The sequence below is a fragment of the Bubalus bubalis genome, chromosome 2, assembly GCF_019923935.1.
Source record: "Bubalus bubalis isolate 160015118507 breed Murrah chromosome 2, NDDB_SH_1, whole genome shotgun sequence".
Lineage (NCBI taxonomy): Eukaryota > Metazoa > Chordata > Mammalia > Artiodactyla > Bovidae > Bubalus > Bubalus bubalis.
This window is the reverse complement of record NC_059158.1, coordinates 140,970,485-140,986,356: the sequence shown is the minus strand read 5'-3', so window position 1 is coordinate 140,986,356 and position 15,872 is coordinate 140,970,485. Positions and strand designations below refer to the sequence as shown.

At 45.2% G+C, this 15,872-nt stretch overlaps 1 protein-coding gene across 2 annotated transcripts in view; it reads right to left on the bottom strand.

Annotated features, from left to right (window-relative positions):
- Positions 1–14,512, bottom strand: part of SPATS2L (spermatogenesis associated serine rich 2 like) — a 188,938-nt gene extending 174,426 nt beyond the window's left edge. Inside the window, exon 1 of one of the 2 annotated variants that reach the window (XM_006059328.4) lies at positions 14,411–14,512. The gene's annotated coding sequence lies outside the window, so the exon portion shown is untranslated. Of the gene's footprint in view, positions 1–14,080; positions 14,223–14,410 lie in introns of those variants that run through there. The other variant, XM_025277955.2, reaches the window with a different exon arrangement.
- Between the last annotated feature and the right edge of the window lie 1,360 nt (positions 14,513–15,872).

The following is a 15,872-nucleotide window of genomic DNA, read 5'->3' as shown; positions in this document are numbered from 1 at the left end:
AGAATTTTCCACTTAGAGAAAACACATCCGTTAGCAACATGATGCTATCAGTGCATTCTCTGTCATGGTCACAGTTAGTGAAGCTGTCATGGAGCCATTTACATAGATGCCAGCATGCTGTGTGGACATGCCTCAGTGTGATTCATGTCTGTCCCAGGAGGAGTGAGTATAATGATGTGCTGGAGTGACACCCAAGGTCTGATTTCCCATCCCACCACCAATTAGTTTTCAAAGCAATGATTCCATAAAGAGAACTGAGTGATACACAAGAAAGCAATTCCTTTTAACCAAACAAGCTCATATGAGTTGAAATTAGAGGTGAAGTATGAGTTTACTTTACAAAATTATTTTCTAAAAATAAAAAATAGGGTCATTTACATATGCTCTTGAGTAAACTTTTCAAAAGAAGAATGTATGCAATCTACAAGTTACTCCAAATTAATCTCATTACATTTCATAATACAGGTTCTATGATTGGCAGTAAGTGGATCAATAATGATGGCATCACTAAGGCATCGGATTAAGTCTTTCCTGGTTGTATCCTCCTAGAGAGAGCTTGGGGGCAAGAAAGTAAACCCAAGTGCAAGATGATCAAACTTGTTCAAACAAAGAAACAAACAAACAAAACACAGCTAACAATTCATGTATGGATGTCAAGAAGTCTCGTGGAGAAAGTCACAGAACTCTGTCTTTGGACTGTCTTGGTCCACATTTTATCAATGACAAAGAAAACACCTTTCTCAAAAGTATAATCGACAAACAAGTGAAAGATGTACCACTGAGAGATTAAATTTTTAGAAGTTAGAATCCAAAAATGTCTTGATAGGGAGAAAAAATGATTTGCAAAAAAAGGAACAATTTTCATCAACCTTCATGAAGATACTTCTAGTGCATTTCCATAAGGAACAGCTAAATATGCCTTGCCTTAACAAATGAGAAATAACTACACACAATCCAGAAGATTCAGAAGGTGAAATCCTACCAAGGTTTGGAAATGATAAATTAATGTTGTCATGACCACCTCAGTTGATACCACCCACTGCACCTGCAACAGTTCTTATTCCGAGACTAGGAGAACAATAAGTGAGTTTATATGTTAATGCCACAAACCAACACTAAATAATATTTTTAATGCTATTATTTTTAACAGCATTAAAGGTAGCGGGTTTATACTCTTTGTGAGTGTTCATGGGTTGAATATGACACTCCATTGATACTATAGTATCGCCAGGGGCGATCAATTGCATCCAAGGGCCCCGTAAGCCATTGACAGCCCCTGCATGCACTGAATCCAGCCCATCATTTAGATTTCACAGGATACATACAGGAAAAAGGCCAAAGACCTTCCAGATGAGGACACTAGCAGTCACAGTAGCCAGCATAACATCTTCCACTTTCCCCTTTAAAAATTATAGAACTGCCCCCATTCCTATAATAAACACAAGTCAATCAGAAGCGGCAGTATGTCAGATCCAGCCCTGTTTACGGGTTTCCTCAGTTATGTATTAGCAATCACTACAATACAGGAAAGTTAGCCCACACTGAGAACAACACGCCTCCAATCAAAACCATTCTCTCCTGAGTATACTGAAGCTTTTTCTTTTTGTCAGCAACAAAGGTGACAATAAAAGAACTTCCCAAACACCCACAGTTAAGGAAAGAATGGCTCCAACAAAGTAAGTGTGAAGCCTGTCTCTGGTATCTAATTTGTATATGAATCTTCCTTTTCTGGGTTATTTTAGTGGCTTCCTTTATCTATAATTTATCAGCAAAGAATAGAAATAAAAGTTTATTTTGATGGCAGTGCACCTGACTATTCAGAGATTCAAAAACTTGCTTTGTTTATTCTTATATTATCCTGGCAGAGGATGTAAACATGTCTCTCTCTTTTTTTTTTTTCCCATGGCTGCATGCTGCATTCATAATCCCAGATGAATATTTTCACAAATGCAAACCATTAGGCAGGACTGGCCTTAAGCAAAAATGTGAAGGCAACTTCCTTCTGATCCTTTTTCACCCAGGGATGGCTGAATTCTGGGTCTCTAGACCCAGATTTCTTATCTTCTTCCTTATTAGTCTCAGGAAAGGGTCTGTAAAATCTGGTAAGTTACCACTTCCTTAGCATTGCATTTTAGGCCCTGCTGCTGGGCACTTTATACCTTGTTTTATTTAGTCATAAAAAAATCGTAACAAAGCAAGTAGGTACTATTAATTTCACTTCATAAATGAGAAAACTGAGGTTCAGAAAGATTAATCTTCAGGAAGATTAAGTAATTGGCTCAAGTTCATTACAGCCAGTCAATTACATGAGTCAAAACTAGGCTTTCCAAGCATCAAATCTGCCCTCTTTCTCTTCCAAACCATAGTGGTCTTGGGAAAGAAAACAGAGCTTTTATAATGTAGGCTTTTGCATATTAGAGAGCAAGAAAGAGTAAGTATTGATATTTGAAAAGCTCTTTTAAGTGGAATGAATTCTGAAATCACACCATTATAAAGGCAGCAGCTACCTTTCTAGTCTACATGTAAGACCAACTTTTCCACAGGGAACAAAGAAGCAGATATACCATAATTTAGGAAAATCAGGCTACACTTGCCTTCCCCTTCTCTTCCCAAATTGCATTTATGGTACAAATGGGACCCCAGAGACCAGCAGGGCAGCCAAACTGAGTTTCTGGCCCTTTGCTGGCAGGAGTCAGTTTTGAAGAAGCTTGAAATGGAGCAGCAGGCACTTACTGTAGCGCTTGTAGCTCCGAGGCATGACTATCGGCTTAAGAAAGCGTGGAGGTAAGTGATGGGACCCTTACCAAAGGCAATTTGGGATTCCTACACAAGAACTCAAAGTGAGGACTTGGGAATGTGAAAGAGAACCTGGGGTGCAAAGTGGAAATTTGGTACCCAAGAATGACGGTTCTGGCGTCCCGGGTAAGGGGAGGCAGACTGCACAGTCAGTCCAATGGAGAGTCACTCAGCTTCAGATGGAAAGGAGCTAGAGCCCCTGTTAAGGGCCTGAACTAGTCCCAGATGTTGCCAATGGGAGAGCAGTCACCACACCTGGGTGGTCACCACTTTCTCAGGCCAGTCTCTGTACAGTATGACTTTCAAACTTTTAACACAACCACCTCTCCCCCTACCAGAATCTTATGCCTGATACATAAACGCAAGTCAGAACAACTGCCCAGGGCAGTCTTATTAGAACCAAGGGGTTCAACAGAACACAGCATGCAAACCACCAGAATACAAGCGCTGAGGCCCACTGCCTATCAGCCTCACTGGCATGCGATTCCATGGGACTTTTCCCTTAATAGTCATGGCTTCTTCCCTTTACCTTCATGTCTCTCCTGGCTCCAACCTGATAAGTTCTGCTTTCCTATCACTGTTTGGCTTTTCCACTTGAAGACAGAAAGCTCTGCAAATCTCTCAGGACTTATTATCTTCCGGGTCCTTGTGACAGCTCTATACCTTACTCCAAGCCTTTTAGGCCAAATGATCCACAGACTGCTGCCCCCGGTATCCTAAGGCACAACTGAGAACTTACCAGCTGTTAGGCAGGTCATTTTGTTTGACGCACAGTGGCTTCATCAGGGACATATTATTGAGACTCAAGACAGTGGGGGAGCTGGGACTTCTCCCACTGGGGAAGGAGCCATGGCAGGATGGGGGATCTCAGAGATCGTGGCTCTTGGTGTTCTGTCTGCACCTTACAAGCAGGAGGCTTCCTGGGAATGGGGCACCTCTTGCCCTGCCCTTGCTCCTCCGGCCTACCTCAAAGCCTCCCTCCAACGCAGTCTCCTGCTTCCCTCTCCCGAGGGTGATTGGGGGGTCGGGGGAGACAGATGTGCCTGACTTGGGATTTCAGCCCTGAATACGTGGTACGAAGGGCTCCCTGCTGCAATTTTCACAATCTGTCTCTGTGAAACTGAATGTTATCTAACGCACTTAATATCTCAGTTCAGTTCAGTTGCTCAGTCGTGTCCGACTCTTTGCAACCCCATGGACTGCAGTACGCCAGACTTCCCTGTCCATCTATACCAACTTAGTATCTCTGGATTTATGAAATGGAGCAACTGCTGCTTCTCTACACCTGTAGGGTTGACTTAATCATTCAGAAAGCTTTTGGGAGTGGTTCAAACAGGATGTATCTCCTGGGAGCAAGGAGATGTCCTCCATTGATGCTGTCCAATAGCACTACTATGCGAGCCACGCAGTGAAAGTGTGAAAGTGTTAGTTTCTCAGTCATGTCTGACTCTTTGCCACCCCATGGACTGTAGCCCACCAGGCTCCTCTGTCCATGGGATTCTCCAGGTAAGAATGCTGGAGTGGGTTGCCATTTCCTTCTCCAGGGCATCTTCCTGACCCAGGGATGCCTGCATTGCAGGCAGACTCTTTACCATCTGAGCCACCAGGGAAGCCCAAACACAGGTAGTTTATAATTTCCTAGTAGCCATGTTAAAAAATAAAAAGAAACGTGAATTAACTTTAATAGTGTTCAAACTACTATATTTGAAATGTTACTGTTTTAACATGGGATCAATATTAAAATTTGTTAATGAGTTATTTTACACTCTTTTTTGCATGCTGAGTTTGAATCCGTGATGTATTTCACACTCATATCTCTGTTTGGACCAAGTGTGTTTCAGGTGCTCAGCAGCCACAGGCAGCTAGTGGTCATGGTACAGGACACCACAGCCCTGTAATCTCTTCTCTGTTCCCATACCTCCTCTCATTTCTCTCCTGTAACAACTCATTTCCTTTAGGAGGGATGCTATGGGCAAGGGTAGTCAGTGGGGACCAGGATCATTAGAGAAGACTTTGATACACACCCGAAGGGAGAGCCAGATCACAAAGGAGCTTTTGTGCCAGGCTAGGGAGCTTCGATTTTTATCCTGGAGGAGCAGTGACTCTGCAGAAGGATTTTCAGCAGCAGAGAGTCCGTGATCAAATTTGCCTTTTAGAAAGGCGGCAGTGTGGGGAAGGGATTGGAAGCAGGCCAGGCAGAAGGCAGCGAGACCAGTTACAAGGCTACTGCAGTAACCCTCGAGAGAGTGATAAGGGCCTGAACCAAGGCAGTTGTAGAGGTAATGGCCTGGAGAGGTGAGGGCAGAATCAAGGGTGTGAGAAGATAGTTTTTACATGGCTGAGTCATCAATGAAGAATAGGGGAATAAGAAATAAGAATAGAAGAATAAGAAACAGCTCCTAGATTTTAAAATTGATCAAATGGCTTCATTAATTGAGGCAGAGAACACAGAAGGAGTAGGCTGGCTGTAGAAGTAGAGTTTTGAACTCACTGAGTTTAAGATGCCTGGCACAGGTATCAGGAGAGTTCACAGTCAGAGTTGCAGACTGAGGAATCGACAGCTATAGGTGGTAACAGAATAAAGAAGTAGGTGAGCAGAGAGGGTTGAAGGATGAACCTTCAAGGGTGCTGAGGTTTGGGAGGAAAAGAGGCGCCTGCAGAGAACTCTAATACAGAGCAGTTGGGCAATAGGAAAGAAATCAGGAGAGGCATGACTCAGAAAACAGGTGGGCAAGGTCTCAAGGTGGAGAGATCAGTAACACCAGAGGCAGTGCACAGGTCAAGAATTATAAGAAAATCCTGGGCCATGGGTCTGGCAGTTTGAAGCACAGAGGCAGCTGTTACAAGAGGACAGAGCTGTAGAGGGTGGAGAAGAAAGGGGAGTTGGGGCACGGTAAGTGATGTGTGAGGACCTGTTCTTCAAGGAGATGCCTTCTCAGACCAGGGAGGGAGATGGAACATGACCAGACTGACAAGGAAGGGACCAAGAGGATTTTGCTTGACTTCTCTTGTTATTAAAGAATGAGAAAGATTCATGAATGCTTATGAGACAAAAATGAAGGCTGGTTGAGACCCTGAGGGAAAGAGAGATGATGGAAAGAGACACTTAAGGAAGAAAGAGGGGATGATGTCCAGACAGATGGGCCTCAGAGTACAGAAAGTAAAAGGAAGAGAAGGAGTGAGGAAGAAGACACATTTACAAGGAAGACACGAAAGCACCATTGTGAAACTACTTTCCTTTATTCAGAAATCTGTGTGAAATACAATTATAGTGTGTGCGTGTATTAGTTGCTCAGTTGTATCTGACTCTTTGCAACCCCACGGACTATAGCTCACCAAGCTCCTCTGTCCATGGAATTCTCCAGGCAAGAATACTGGAGTGGGTTTCCATTCCCTTCTTCAGGGGATCTTCCCAACCTAGGGATCGAACTTGCATCCCTTACATCTCCCGAATTGGCAGGTGGGTTCTTTACCACTAGTGCCACCTGGAAATCCCTATTAGGTATGATGTGTAAAATCAGATAAATGCTGAACATAAAAAGAAGGCACTACAGTTTTCTGGAACTCCAGATGTGTCGTCTTGGTGAACTACCAAGCTTTCACATCCCTTCAGACCTTGCCTCAACAGGACCTCATGGGAATCCCATCTCTGAGAAGAATCACAGTGTTGTGTATAGCTGGTGGCCTCTCTGAATGGTTGGTGTCTATGCTGAACTGATAGGTAAATATGTCTGACATCATCACCATGCATTACCTTAAAGGGTGATATGAGAAAACAGCCGCTCATCAACTCTGTAGATTTGATCAATCTATGTAACTTGGCAGAGCTACGGTGCCCCTTCCTTAAAAGGATACATAATCCCTACCTTGCAAGATGGCTGTTAGATTTAAATGAGATGATCAGTGAGTGGTAGCCATCATGATGGTGATGGTTGCATTCTCTTTGTTCTGAATTTCTAGGAATTGGGTGCTGCTGTTGATGAATTAGTGCTTGGCAACAATTAGCAGGATTCTTGATCCCGCAAGGAGAATTAAGACTCGATCCTAGCGTGAGGAAGCATCCTTAAAAATCCTAGTGGCCATCTGAGGTTTGCCCCCTTTCCTCATCCAGTACATATTCAGTCTCTGCTTCCAAACTGCCAGGGTTGACACCTGCTCTGTAATGTACTCACCACTCAGCCTTTCTAGGCTTCAGGATGGCCCATGGGTACAATGAGGTGGGAGGTGGCAATAGCAGTGATTTGAGGAAAGATGGAGATAATGCATGTATGTAGACACTGCCTGGTATAGCCCATGCCTGAATACATTTAGTCCGAGTCTTATCACCTCGTGCAATAGCTCAATCCATTACAGGACCACCTTCCTTATACTGACCCCAAATCTGTCTCCCTGAAACTCATACCCATCTGTCCTAGTTTTATAATCCATGGGGTCAGAATCAGAACCTGGGAACTACAGAACAGCATGTTTACTCATGCTCTGCGAGGATCGCAGTGTCCCACAGATGCCTGGTTACTTAGGACCACGATCAGGGCTGACCTGTTTACATTACTAAGAAAGTTTCAGCCTTCAGTGGTGTTTCCACATTGCAAGAATCCTTTTCAGGAATTCTAGGCAAGCTGGATGCTACCCAGAAACACACCAATTATAATCCTTACAAGATTTATTTTGCGCTTTGTCATGGTCAGTTCAGCACTTGGCACCAAAAGTAACAATTGCAGGTATTCGTATATCCTTTTAAGCTTCATTACTACTACCCAGGAGGGTCCTAGTAGCATTTCAGCTTTGGAGCAGTGGTAGTTAAATATGTAAGAGGACTGATGTTAGAGTCAAAAAACCCTGGGATGCCTGCCCTGCGCTCCTCCCAACGCTGTGGCCATTTCCCCACCTCTATATTCCCAATATAGTTACTGAAATCGCACCCGAAGCCTTTCAATAATCAGCTCAAACAACCGTCATTCTTGGAAGGCCCTCACCACTCCCCAAGCAGCAGGAAATTTTCCCTTCTGAGCTCTCTTAGACCTTTGTTTCTGGGATGCATATGTTCTTTCTCCTGCTGAACTATAAACTCCTTCCCGGCAGAAACAGGGCCTTGTACAAAGTGAATCTTATTAAAAGTTGAAAGAACTGAATTTTGTCCTGATACAACAGAATGGGTGTGGCAATTTTTCCTACCTCACTTTTCATCCTTAGATGGATTCCCGGAGTTTTTTTTAATGTTCAAGAAGCTTTTAAATGAAACGATTGGGTAGCTCTGCAACTGTTGTTGCTGTTGTTTAGTCACTAAGTTGTGTCTGATTCTTTGTGACCCCATGAACTGTAGCCCGCCAGGCTCCTCTGTCCATGGGATTTCCTAGGCAAGAATACTGGGGTGGGTTGCCATTTTCTTCTCCAGGGAATCTTCCCGACCCAGGGATAAATCCACGTCTCCTACTTCACAAGCAGATTCTTTACCACTGAGCCACCCAGGAAACCCTTAGAGCTGATTAGCCTGAATATTTATAGAAATACATGCATGCAAGTTAAGTTGCTTCAGTTGTGTCCAATTCTTTGCAACCCTATGGACCGTAGCCTGGCAGGTTCCTCTGTTCATGGGATTCTCCAGGCAAGAATACTGGAGTGGGTTGCCGTGCCCTCCTCCAGGGGATCTTTCTGACCCAGGGACTGAAACCACGTCCCTTTTGGCAGGTTCTTTACCACTAGCGCCACCTGGGAAGCCCATTTATAGAAATGATAACTCTGTATAAAATACTGGCCTAAGGCCTCAGTGCTTTCATCTGTGCTCACTAATGGGACCCATCACTCCACCTTAAAATAATGACAGCCTCCTTAATTCTAACTCACAACTGCCAGCCTCCATCATTATCTCAACTCTGGAAAATGCCGAGGTCTCAGAATCCTCATAGCTGATGAATGAAGAGACTGATTAGAACCACTGAAAAAAAATGGGAAAAAACTCCTTGACAGACTCTTCTTCAAATGCTGGTCCCTTTCATCCAATGTCAACATTAATTTCTACATTAACAAATATTTATTGAGGTCATGACTAGGTGTCAAGCTGCAAATTAGGCTCTGAAGACACAATGATGAGCAGTACACAGGCAATATCAAAGCCCATCTTTTAAAAAAACAACAAAAAAAATCACCTTTCTAATTTATTGATTCTACAGGTCTACTTGTCAAGGGTGTGCTGTGCCCAAGGCTGGTAGACGATTCAAAGACAGCATACAAGGTCCATCAGTGCCCTCTGAGGACTTGCAGTCTAGTTGGGAAAGCAAGAATTAAGAACACAAGGGTATAAGGGAGTATAAGAGAGAGTATATAAGAGTGTTCTAAAGAATGATGCAGGCAAAAGGGTAGAAGAAGAATCCAAGGACAGTAACATGATTAGGGCAAGTGGACTTAACCTGGAGATTGTGCTTAGGTCAGAGGAAAAAGGAAAAGGCATTCTAAAACAGAGAGCATGAACAAATTAGAAGGGCTGCTGCTGCTGCTGCTAAGTCGCCTCAGTCGTGTCCGACTCTGTGCTACCCCATAGATGGCAGCCCACCAGGCTCCCCCATCCCTGGGATTCTCCAGGCAAGAACACTGGAGTGGGTTGCCATTTCCTTCTCCAATGCATGAAACTGAAAGTGAAGTTGCTCAGTCGTGTCTGACTCTTTGAGACCCCATGGACAGTAGCCTACCAGGCTCCTCTGTCCATGTCCATGGGATTTTCCAGGCAAGAGTACTGGAGTGGGTTGCCATTGCCTTCTCCAATTAGAAGGGCAGTGAGATTCAATTAGTAGGAATAGAAGCTTCATGTTAGAAAAGTAGGAAATAAAGTTGGTAAGTAAAATTTGAGCAAGAGTCAGGTACATTAATGGAGAAGGCAATGGCAACCCACTCCAGTACTCTTGCCGGGAGAATCCCATGGACAGAGGAGCTTGGTAGGCTACAGTCTATGGGGTCGCTAAGAGTCAGACACGACTGGGGGACTTCACTTTCACTTTTCACTTTCATGCATTGGAGGAGGAAATGGCAACCCACTCCAGTATTCTTGCCTGGAGAATCCCAGGGACAGAGGAGTCTGTTGGGCTGCCATCTATGGGGTCGCACAGAGTCGTACAAGACTGACGCGACTTAGCAGCAGCAGCAGGTACATTAAAACCAGGTTGAGAGGTTGGACCAAATGTGGTGGGTAGAGGGCATAATAAATATTTGAACTAGTGAAAAGAGTACGAACTTTGGAATCAGACAAACCTAAATTCAATTCAGTCTTCTCGTGAGACAATCCTTGGATAAGAATTCTAAACAGCAGAGTTTTAGGAACATTGATAAGATGAAATGCTTTGCATTGGGAGAACTCAATTACTGAGATACAGGATGTAGCTGACTATAATCACCCTAGAATAGTGATGGCCGAGGGTCTCGGCTATTGGGGGAGGCAGTGAGGAATGTCGGGGCTGGTTCGGAGAAACTCTTACAAAGGAAAAGTTGACAAGATTTGGTGTCCACTTTGGCTTCCCTGGTGGCTCAGTTGGTAAAGAATCTGCCTGCAATGTGGGAGACCTGGGTTGGATCCCTGGGTTGGGAAGATCCTCTGGAGAAATGAACGGCTACCCATTCCAGTATTCTGGCCTGAGAATCCCATGGACTCTATAGTCCATGGGGTCGAAAAGAGTTGGACACGACTGAGCGACTTTCACTTTCTCTTTACTTAATGGAATGAATGAGAGAGAAGTCAGGATGGTTCCTAGGTCTGAGTCTGAGTGATGAAGCGAACGCTAACAGTAGAAAGAAAAGGAAAGTCTTTTCATGGTGAAAGGAAGAGGTTTAGCAGAAAAATATAAAAAATTGATCAGGCATGTAGCTTCTGCCCTAACTACAGAACATCAATCATGAAAACTATTAAACAAGTGCATAAATGAGAAGAAAGTTTGAGTCAGGACTACAATGCTGCTGCTGCTAAGTCACATCAGGACTACAATAATTGGTACATATAAGGATAGATGACAACATCACATTTAAGAATATTTTTATTAGAAAATAAAAACACTAGCTGTTAAACAAAAATAATGGGAATGATATACACAGTAGAAATGCATCTTCACAGGCTATTTTTCTTAGCTATGGTACTTAGGGGATCCTATCCATTATCACAACATTGAATGAATAAACTTCTGTAGAAATTCAACATATGGCCTATTTACATAACAAGCGTCACAACTTCAAATTAGCCATTTTGATGTGTCAAGGAAATAACACCTTCACAGCAGACTACTTCAAAAAAAAAAAAAAGGAAGAAAAAAAAGAAAGGTTTGTTTTTGTTCTATAATTATGTGTACTGGTGTTTTTTAACTGTTTGTATCATGAAAATCACATTTTAATTGTGTGATTACACACTAAGACAGAACAGTGATGGAATGAATTGATTGGCTGAATTATGCACAATCATTCAGAGATCAATAAACAGACTCCATCACTTAAATCTGCCCATATTATGCAGCTGCCGTCGTGTCCTGTGTCATGCTTGTGAAAGCAACTGTTCTGGGTACAAACACTGAAACAGCCATCTGATTCAATTATCACCTTTAAATAACAGTGAAGGGTCTACAGAAAATGACTAGTGAAGAAGCACAAGGGAGCAGTGAGCAGGCAGTCTCCATGTCACACAAAACCCACTCCACTCTGTCATCACATGGGGAGACACATGGTTGCCGTTTAGATCATACCATGAGCAATCTCAACTTCTTCCACTTATCCATCAAACAGTAACCCAAAGTTTTTGTCCTGCCTCATAAGATGCTGATTAAAGCTGTGTAAAGATAACACAGGTAACAGGTTGAAGATCACCTAAGTGCCTTCAACACAAAAGCCATAAATGAGTATTCATTGATAACAGCACAATTCTATCATCAGAGACAGAGAAACCGATAAAACTTAGAACCAAAAATCAAACATTTCTAAAGCTTGACTTCTGATGGAAAGTATTTCCATCTGCATGGCAAAGTAGGTCTTTGAGATGCTTCCTATTGGCAGAGTATCAAAAACTGCAATGGTGTTGCCTAAGCATTTTCTTTTCCTGATCGTTACAGAGACTGGCTGAGCAGCCTCACAAGCCCACAGAAATCTATCCCCACAAAGGCCACTTGAAAATCAGGCAAGCACAGCAACAGTCAGTTGGAGACTTTCATTAGGGGGCTCCCTAAAACAAAATGAATACAAAAGGAGTCTTGATCATTTTGCCTTAGTAAGTACTTTAAAGTGATTCCTAGAAAATTATTTAATATTTTCACAGGCAAGGATTAAAGAAAGAAAATTGCCAATTAATATACTCCTTTCCCTGATGTTGAGTTTCGGTTTTTTTTTTTCTAACCATCCTCTTAGATATTCTCTGCATTCAAGTGATTGTATTTTTATGCAAATTATCCTTTGGAGCTAGTTGTGTAAGTGTGTAAATGTGTGTGTGTGTGTGCGCGTATGTGTTTAAAGCCACACACAGATAAAGAATTGGACATATTTTTTGTTCTGCTGCTCCATAAAATAGGTTTTAACAAAGCTTGAGTTTAATCCAAAACTCTAGAGACTGCAGCAGCATTTGCCTTGTCCAAATAGAAAATCATTCCCAAAGTTGATTTTCCCCTAGTTGATCTCCCCTAGAGATCCAACAAATATTTTCATACACAGGTATTTTTTTTTAATACTACAATTACTTGATAAAAAACCTGCCCCATCTATACAACACACTGCATTTTAGTTGATATAATTTTATAAAGGCCAATCAAATACTTTATACAAAAAAGCGACTGGAGACTTCATTTCAGAGTTATCTTTCAAAGTAAATGGATTTGTTACTTGGATAATATTTTTTCTTTTTTCAGAATGAAGCAATTCTGACTTCCTGTCTCTTCTCTCTGCCATATTACACATCTGCTTAATCTCTAGAAAACAAAATCAATCAGATACGGCAATGAATCGTTCCTTTAGGACAAACTAAACCAGTCATAAAGGTCACACGACCTTACTCTTTCAAATACTAGCATAAAGCTCTTCTTCTGCATAGGTTCTAAAATTTGAGTCATTTTTTTCTGATGTGCGAGAGGATTGGTAAAAGTTTTTAATGTAACATTTTTTTAAAAATTAAATAAGCAAGTAAAAAATATTGCACATAACATTTCATGAAAGAGGCTGTGTTTGAAGTTCAAGGTTTTTCCCTAGTTCTCAAGCTACAGATTTTGTAGCTCACTCAAAGGAAAATGCTGCACAGAAAGAATCTTTAAAATGTCAGGGCTCCAAAATCTTGGCATTTGCTAAAACCCGGACTACTGGGAATCAAAAGCTCAGGAAGTTCACAAACACACACACCAACCTCCTAAGAGGTGGAAACCTGAAGTTGACAAGATAGGAGGTTTCAGTCGCATCCCTGTCCAGGTAAAAGTCTCAACCCTTCATCTCCCACGTCTGCAATAAGTATTAATCACCAAACAGTGCGAGCGAGCGGGACCGATCTTCCGAGGCACGGAAAAGTAGAGAGTGGGCATAGAGCGGGAAGACCCTCTCGCATCTCCGGAACCACGGCTGTCTCGAGCTCTGGCCAACGTCGGCCGACTCCGGGTCCGCCCGCCCAGTCGCGGCGATGCGAACGCTTACTCCCGCGGCCAAGTCTCCAGGCATCGCCTCCCGTCACCCTGAGGACCACCACGGCGAGTTTACCCGCTCCGGGAGCCGCCGCATCCGGCTCCCACCGAGCACCGAGGGGCGCGGGTTTCCTTGGACCGGCTGCCCCCGGGCCGGACAGCGATCGAGGGCGTGATGCTGCCGGCAGAGGAGGCTCGGAGCAGGAGTGCGGCGGCAGGAGGGGATCGGTCTCCGTCCGCCCGGCGGATGGAAGGGGGCGCTCGCGTAGGGGAGGGCAGGCGAGAGACCGCGGCCGATTCAGATCCGGGGCGGGCGGGTCCACGTCGGAGCGCCGCCACCACACGCTCGCCCTGGGCGCGCGAATGTGCGCCGCACCCGGCGCCTCCTCCCGCCCGCCGGCTCGCTCGCCAGTGCCGGCCGGAGAAAGGCAGGACGGCGACCTCCGCGTCCGGTCCGCGCGGCCAGCCCGCGTCGGCGCCGAGCGGGGGCCACACCCAGCGCCCCGGGAGGCGGCGGGGGCTGGGCGACTCAGGCTGCGGATCTCGCGGCCCGGGCTCAGCCACCGTCCCGGCTGCGCAGGCCCCGCCGCGTCCCGGCCCGAGCCCGGCGGGCGGGCAGGGAGTGGGTCCCGGGAGGCGGTGGCGGCCGGAGATCCCGGGCTTACCTCTGTGCCGAGCGCCGGCCTCTCCGTCCCAGACCGGGGACGGGTATCGGGGGCGCGGCTGCCGGCGGGGGGAGGCGCGGCTGCGGTGGCGGCCCCTGCGGTGCGGAGGGCGGGCGGAGCAGGAGCCTCTGCCTGGGCCGCGCGCCGTCCGGAGCTAGCCCCGCGCTGCCGGCGCTCGCGGCGGAGGGCGCAGCCGGCTCGGCCCCGGGGCTAGATTCCTTCACTGACACAACTCCGGGTCGGCCCGCTCCACGCAGGGACACTCCCGCCCCTCGCAGGCTGCTCCCGCCCGCCGGCCAGCCGGCCAGCCCGCCCCTCGGTGTCACTCACCCAGGCGCACACACCCAGAGCCGGCGCCCCTCGCTCCCGCTCGCACACAGCGCTGCTCACGCCTCTCTCGGGTTTTGTATCCGCTCACACGCACGTTCTGACACAGATCCCTTCCCTCCACACGCCCTCCCTAGCTCCTTTCCCACCCCACTTTCTAGAAGAATCCCCGTACAGCTTCCGCACTTTGCTTGCTTGCCCCACACCACCCTCCTCGCCTTCCCCCGAACCTCTCCCTCACTTAAGCTGCCTCTGTGCGATTCAGAGCTGTTGCCACCACCGGCACGTGTTGCAGGAGAGGCACCCTCCCCTGCCCAGGAGAAGGAACTTTGCTCCCCCAGCACTGTCTATAAACGCAAGAGATTTCTCTTTTTTAGAAAGCACTAAGGCTTTCTAGTACTGAGCCAAGCTCAACATGTAAACAAGGGTAGCCGATTTCCGAAATGACCAGAAGAACCAGCCACGGAAAAAGTAGGGGGGGTTGGGTTGGGTCTGACCTTAGAAACGCTGCTCACCCGAAGTGTCCCGGCCCCTCCCTTTCGCTGCCTTTCACGCTGAGTACTGGTTGCTCTAAACGTGTGTGATAACCAAGTTCCAGATAGATGCCGTGGGCACCAGCCCATGGATTTCTGCCTGAAAGTACAGTAGTCGGAGAGTAAAGGCAGTTTCTCCATCATTATTCATGATGGAAGCACTTTAGATAACACACCTCTTCCAGAGGCAGCAGAGTGAAATGCAGGCAGCTCTCCAATTCAGTGTTTTTTTGTTTTTTGTTTTTTTCTTCAGGGTGACTTAGCCTCCCTTTTTCTCAATACCAATAACTTTCTCAGCGGCTCCTTGGCTGTCAAAACTTAGACATACGCAGGCCAGAGTTACGACTCTCAGGCCCAACACTCGAAGGGGCCCCTGAGTGTTTAGCAGCATGGTACATCATTCAATGTTCAGGAATTCATAATTTGAAATTAGATACAAACACCTTTCTGGCAAAGCTCAAATCTGCTAACGTAGTGTGCTCATGTTGACAAAGCACTATTCTAATAAGGAATAAAGGAGCCGAAAGTGGAGAAACTTAAATTCTCACGCAACTTGTGGTGGTTCTTGCTTTCCTGGATGGGAGTATGGGATCATATAATATAAAAAAAAAAAAATTGTAAAAGCTTTGTAAGTATTAACTCAATTACTCCTTTAAACAGTCCAGTCAGATAGGTAGTATTTTTGAACTTTTTTTTAATAGATAAACTGAGTCAAGGAGAGGAGAAATGGTAGAGGGAGGATTTGAACCTACACAGTCTGGCCCCACCGATGCTACTGAAAAGAAAGTTTGCTTTTAGAAGTCGTATTATATGCAAATATAAAGGATAAACTTCATACTGCTTATCGAATTTAGATGGAAAGGTAACTTGGAACAATTTGACTTGGAATTTGATGCATTTTTTAGGTCCTCTGGCAAAATAATTCACTTAAG